Source organism: Loxodonta africana, chromosome 1, assembly GCF_030014295.1.
Source record: "Loxodonta africana isolate mLoxAfr1 chromosome 1, mLoxAfr1.hap2, whole genome shotgun sequence".
Taxonomy (NCBI): domain Eukaryota; kingdom Metazoa; phylum Chordata; class Mammalia; order Proboscidea; family Elephantidae; genus Loxodonta; species Loxodonta africana.
In genome coordinates, this window is record NC_087342.1 from 81915973 (window position 1) to 81922698 (window position 6726).

At 41.2% G+C, this 6726-nt stretch overlaps 1 non-coding gene across 1 annotated transcript; it reads left to right on the forward strand.

Annotated features, from left to right (window-relative positions):
• The first annotated feature begins 4857 nt into the window (after window positions 1–4857).
• TRNAA-UGC (transfer RNA alanine (anticodon UGC)) lies at window positions 4858–4929 on the forward strand. Its single transcript has one exon. It is a non-coding gene; the product is annotated as a tRNA-Ala (tRNA).
• Window positions 4930–6726: the final 1797 nt, after the last annotated feature.

Here is a 6726-nt window from a genome sequence, read left to right on the forward strand (position 1 = left end):
AATATATGCAAGTACTTACCTTTTGCCTGGAGTGCCGTTCTTCTGAGGTTCCAGAGGTGTGAGTAGGCTGTGTGGCTGGCTGCTTTTCCCTGAGGAAACTGCAGCCAAAGGCTAGTACCAGCCGGCCACCGCAGCTCTGGGAATGGTGCCTGAGGGCTTCCCACTATTCAGGTCTGGTAACTCCTCTCAGCTTCTGAGCAGTCTCTTCCTCCCCCTTCCCCTCTGTTTTCTAAGCTTGCCTTTGAAGCTCAGGGCTCCCAGCTTCTCACAAATATACTCCTTTCACTTGTTTTTTGGGGTCTTCCTTGCAAAGAGGGCTGGCCAGAAGACTCTGTCTATTCCGCCATCTTGGCTCCACCTCCTGTAGAGACATTCTTGGAACCAAAAAGCATTTGAAAGGCACGAGCAGTGGAGTGGAAATTCCTAGAAGCTTACTGGTCATACAAAGCAGATGTGATAAGATTGACCATGAAGAAACAGAGGCAGTGGCTGTTCTTTACAAAGGAAGCATTCAGCATAGCTAGGATCCATTCACTTTTATTTGTAGTGGGTCCTCAACTAATGACTGTGTCCCAAGTCAACTCTTATATAAGTCGAATTCATTTTTTGTTTGTTTTTTAGTTTTCATCATTGTTGCCTTTTGTTATCAATATTTTTATAAATTTGTTCTTCATTTTCCAGGGTTGGCATGACAATGATAACATAAGCAACCTCGTCTGTAGGACATATTATTAACGATAGGATTTTTAGAATACAAAAACAAGGGTTGTGGTAAGTGGCGCGCTTTCTTACTGAAGTAGGACTTACGTCGGAACTACCTGTATCTATTTTCCTTTTTGATAGAAAAACCTTTTGGGCTGCTTCACATGGGTCTGCCTCCTTTTGATGTCAACTGAGGTTTCCAATAAATGTTTTATTTAAAGATTTAAAATAACAGGGAAAATGGAGTGAGTGAGGAAATACAGGAAAATTGATGCTATGGAATATCAACTGGGAATGTGTTGATTCTTCTACTTTCATATTAGGAAGGCTTCTAATTCCCTGATAGTCTTCCTGACCTTGCCCAGAGTCCAAGCCACTCGCTTGCCTGAAAAGACTCGGGATCTATAGCCATCCTCTGGTTTTTAGGCCCAGCACCTGCAGAGAAATCTGAAGGCATTAAGATGGGCTCCTCTGCTTTTGCTCCGTCCTTTGGCTCAGAAATCACGAGGCACTAAAGAAAACTGTCCGCTCCTCACCCCCGTCCCTTTTTCTGTCTTTCTGTCTCTTTAATAATAGAACAAATGGGACCCAAGATGAACCACCTGTTAACATGCATGCTTTTGATTCGGGTGGCTTAAGTGATTCCGTTGATATCCGGTTCTTCCTTTCTTCCCTTTCCGAAAGTCTTCCTTCCTTTGCCACAGTACCTTTAGGGGATGTAGAGGCTCACAGCCCATGAATGGAAGAGCATTCAAGGCAGTTCACCGGGTTATGCTTTTACTTTCTATGTGTGCAGGAATGGAATGGAAAATATTAGGAGAACTAAATCTGTATTCCTTCAAGGAAAAAAAAAAAAGATTGCCGTGGAGTTGATTCCAACTGATAGTGACACTATAGGACACGATAGAATTGCCCATACTGTTTCCTAGAATATGCCAGTGGCCTTTTGTTTAATAGCCCAATACTTAACTACCGCAGGGCTCCATTCCTTAATTAATACTGTTAATAGTGTTGGATCAGAGAAAAACCGCGGAAGTGACTGGGATCGAACCTGGCACTTCATACCTGCAAGGAATGCCCTCTCCCACTGAGCTATGTTCCACACTCAGGGTCAGCTGGCGGAAATTTAGCTTCACTTAGTTGTATTACAATCCTAAGGTCTTGGAATGCAATTGTCATATTAAAAATGGATGACAATAATTACGCATAGGTAAACAAAACGGCCAAATCCCGGAATTAAACCAGGGACCTTCAGATCTTCAGTGTAGCGCTCTCCTAACTGAGGTATATTGGCTGCTAGACACATGACCTTAGTTATACCTCAAAGTACTGTGTAGAAGACTAGTGTACTTTTAAATACAAATTTCAGTCAATATTATCTATTCACACACCCAAAATTACATGAGGTCTGTTGCAACCCATGTCTCAACAATATGATCCAATTATTGGAGACTTTGGATGGGTTGGTAGAAGAAGAATACAAGGAATAGAAAATAAAACAGGGAGAAGCTTCTCTCCTTGGTAACTTCAGGCTCTCCTATGCTTTAAATACTGCTTAAAAAACTAAGGAAATTCCAAATGAAATGATCAAGCCTGTTCTTTCTCTCCTCTTTCATTCCAGTCCTTCTTCTTCTGTCTTGCTCTTTGGTGACACTGGAATGGGGAACAGAGGATTAATGAGCACATTAATGTGCTGGTGAGGTTCTGGCTTCTGAGTAGAAAGGGGAAACATTTAAAAGCAGTTCATCAAATAATGTGTTTATTTCCATATGAATACGCCAAATGTGTTTTCAAAGGGAGAAAAGAATGGAAATATGGAAATTGTAAAAAGCAGATGAGTGTTTATGGTTCTGAACCCTCTCAAGGAATGGACACACTCCCATTCAGCCACACCTCTCTCACGACTGAAAGAGCATGAAGATCTTCCTTGAAATATTAGCTATATTTCTATGATATCTTCGCAGATCTGATAGTTGGCCAGGGAGAATCTCCACTGTTTCAAATCCACTGTACCTTCCAAGGTGGTTCCATCAGAACAAGCAAGAAAAGAAGGAAAAAGAGAAAGTGGAAAGATCATGCTCACTTGAGCTCCAGTTTGTAGGATCAATTATACGTATATGTATAGAAGGATTGAAAGGAAAGTAAATACATCCTTGGACAATCTGTCAATGATCTTTGTTGACAGATCCCTTTGTGTTCTTAGTTGGAACTGTGTCATTTAAAAGACAGAAGGCTGAGCACATACCCACTGATTCTCTCTATCCCTTCCCCCTCTGATTCACTGTCTCCTTCTCTGCTGGCAGTAATATTTAGGATCAATCACCCTACGGCTTGGCAGGTGGTTTCCCAAATTCATTTGAGCAAGGAAATAGGGAATGAGATTTCTCTAGGAAAGCTTTCCAAAGAGAAAGCTGAGGAAATTATTAGCCACAATGAAAGTAAATGTGTGACAGACATAGCTCACTTGGGAGAGTCCTAAGGGTCTAAAAGTCTCAGATCCATTCCCAGGATTATACAGGTCCTCAATTGCTGTCAAAATGATGTAACCCTCATGCCCCAAGTCACCGTGCAGTGAATACCTTCCAGCACTCACTTTCTCTAAGACAAAGAGAATTGGAACTACTTGCTTCTGACCTTCTTTGCCTTCACCGGTATTAAAAACTACAAGACTAAAGAGCTCGACTATTTGTTGAGTGAGCGAAAGAGGAAAGGAGAGATATTTGCAAATGGGCAATAAGTTCTAGAGAAATTGCTGGGCCTATTTCAAAGCCGTTTTTTGCTTATATGTCCTTTACAATCTTGTGGTAAAAAAAGAATGTACAGTTGATACAGTAGTGCAGAAGAATAAGTCACATGGAACACACAAAATCCTAGAGATACAGGTTTTGGGGAAAAAAAATTTTATGTTAGGCATGTACCACATGATACTCCAAAGTGAGCAAACATCCTTGGGAAAACAAGAAGGGGCATTCTAGAGGGATTACTGAGCTTGGTTGACAGATGGATGTTTAATGATAAAGTGCCCAGAAGTTTTGAAGTATTGTGCAGGCTTCTGGGGAATTGTTTAATTTCAACAGCAGTAAATACTTGAATTCAGTATTGTAAGTCTTTAAATAAAGACCTGCCTGCAATATGCTCCTCAATACCACATGGAGGATCTTGGATCAATAGGCTTTGGACTCACTGTACAGATCATCCGCCATACATGCTAAGCTGAAAGCATCCCAGTGAAAGAAAAGTCCTTGCTTAAGTTCTTCCCTGGCCAGTCCAACCCCATCTGCTTAGTATCATTCAGGACCTCCTCGTATTTTCAGATTCACCAATGGCATATTTTGATGACTTCCAGGGCTCTTTGACTTTTTCCTTTCAAACATCTGTATCTGAAGGAAGCTTTACATTTATGTCACTGGGTTGTCAGAGGGAAAGGAGTTTGACAGGTTTGCTTTGTTGTTGCTATGCAGTTCCTGACTCTGCATTTGACCTGTAGATTCTACCAGTCTAGAAAAAAGTCACTTCATGCAAAGCTGATGGAGTTTTGAAGTTTCCCCACCTTTAAAATCATTTGTGGACGTGATTCTTAAGCGAGGGATAGAGATGGAGTGTGGAAGCAGATCTAAGGACCAGCTCAGAAGGTGTGAAGTGACAGGAGCAATGAGAGTCAGCTGGAAAGGATGGTGGCAGGGCACTGACCCAAGTAGAAGTGAAGTTCAGTTAACCATTTCCACTAACGTCTGTGGCTGTCAGTGATCTAAGGAGCTACCCATTTGGAGTCATTATCAGTGTGATAGATATTAGAGAGATGTGATTTTCTTGGAACTTTCCTGGTGGAGGCAAGTAACTTTCATTTAAAGAGTCTGCTGGCACGTATGCCTTGGAGAGGACTACTGGAGTGGAAAGATCCTAGGACCAGAAAAGGTTATTCAAACAACAAACCAGTTAACCTTCTCCATCTATCACCACTAGACAGTATCCACACTACTAATTCCAGAAAGTGTGGAATTTAACCCTTTGGTTTTATTTATTTAATTTAGTGGGTTGGTCTTATTCTAGGCAACATTTTGTTTTGTTTTGGGTGGATGCGAAGAAGGAACCACACAGAAAAATATCACTATGCTATTATGAAAGAAAAGTCATCATCAAGCTAGTCAGTCTTCAGGGGGTGTAGCTCAGTGGTAGAGCATGTGCTTTGCATGTACAAGGTCCCTGGTTCAATTCCTGGCACCTCCACTTCACCATTTAGCAACCTCAACCTCTAATTTCTTTATCATGTTTGTTCTGCTCACAGGAAAAGAAAGCCAATGGTCCAAACAGTTGCTTTTAGTGTTCTTCCATTTATACTTGTTGGGGCTTAACATCTCCCTCGGCAGGATATCAGCAGAAGGAAGACAAGAAGGAAGAGACAGAGAAGGAACCAGCCCTTGCCCCAAAGCAAGAAGACTTTCACCACAACATGTAATCAATTAATATTCGGTTTTAGTTAGCATATCATGGATAATCAAGGTAGAAGAACAAGGACAGAGAGAAAGGAGAAAAGGAAATGGCCCTCCGAAAACCCCTTAATGCTTTTAATCATTGAAAGTCAGACTAGAGGAAAGTTTCCAGCTGATTTTCTGGCCCTTAGTGGCACCGTGGTTAAGAGTTCGTCTGCTAACCAAAAGGTGGACAGTTCCAGTCCTTCAGCCTCTCCTTGGAAACCCTATGGGGCAGTTCTCTCTGCCCAATATGGACTTTAGGAGTCAGAATTGACTCAGTCTCAATGGGTTAAAATGGCCCTCTATTGCAATCTTTAACAGAGCGGTCAATGGGGGATGAGTGATTAGAGGACATTGGACAACCCAAACAACAGCGCTCAAGACACACAGAGATATTCAACATGAACATTGCAACTATAATCCAAATTTTAGCGACTGACGGTATCACTGGCCACAATAGTTCAATTTGGGAGTAGATTAGCTTTAAGGTCTTAAAAGTTTCTTGTGCCACTTCTGGTTTTAGCAGAGCAGTTATTCTCGTTCATCGTAAAATGACTTTCATTGGAGAATTTCAAACACCATGTTGTAGAAAATATCCCACACTGCACACACACCTAGCTAAATTAAAATGATATATGAGCTTTGGCAAGTACCCTATTAAAATTCCTTCCCTTCTACATTTCTTATATTTGGCTACAGAATCCCACTTTCTTGTCTTTAGAACTTTAAATAAAGTCACATAACATATTCATTTCACACCACACCAAAGATTTTGAGGGAGATGCATCCAAAGGACTATGTAGAAGGGTGAGGAGAAAGAGAGCAGAGAAGGGTAAAAATCGATAGATGCATCTCAGTTGCTTGCGTTTCCTATAACAAACACTCTGAATTGGAAGCCATTTCAAGAAGCTTCTACTTCTTGCCAAACCAGAAGTAAGGCACTAAGAAGGGGTTCCAACCCTCAATATCGGACCTGGAATCAGAGGCCTTATCCTCTGGGCCACAGGACTGATACACTAAAAATGTAGTCCAAATCTGAAAGGAAAGTGTTGCTCGGGAGCATGTGGTTTCTGTTTTCAAATGCTTAACTTTGAAATTGAAAGAAAATTTAACGACGTTCAAAAAGGAATCAAGTAGCAGCTGAAACCACTGAAAACAATTACATAGCATTAATAAACTTTGCAATGATCAGGAGTGATGTATTTCTTCCAGGGTGTTCTTCTCTAAGTCACTGATAATAATGATACTTTGGGTGGAGAAATACAAGCCAAGAAGTAAACTCTTCGATAAAGGGGTGCAGATGACAGCATGAGAAGAAGGAGCTCCAAAGATTAGTATGTTCAGGCCTCTCCGGCCTCAAAGATAAGATGGCAATGCCCCAAGGAGAATGGTCTGGAAGCTCAAACAAGAGCTTCCCCTCTCAGAAATGCCTATTTTTAAAGCCAGGAAAAAAATGTATTTTAATCCATTTGTAACATGGATTTTAACAACTTAATCCTCTATCAACAAGTAGAAGAATCACCTGACATGGAGGCAGAACTAAATAGTGGGT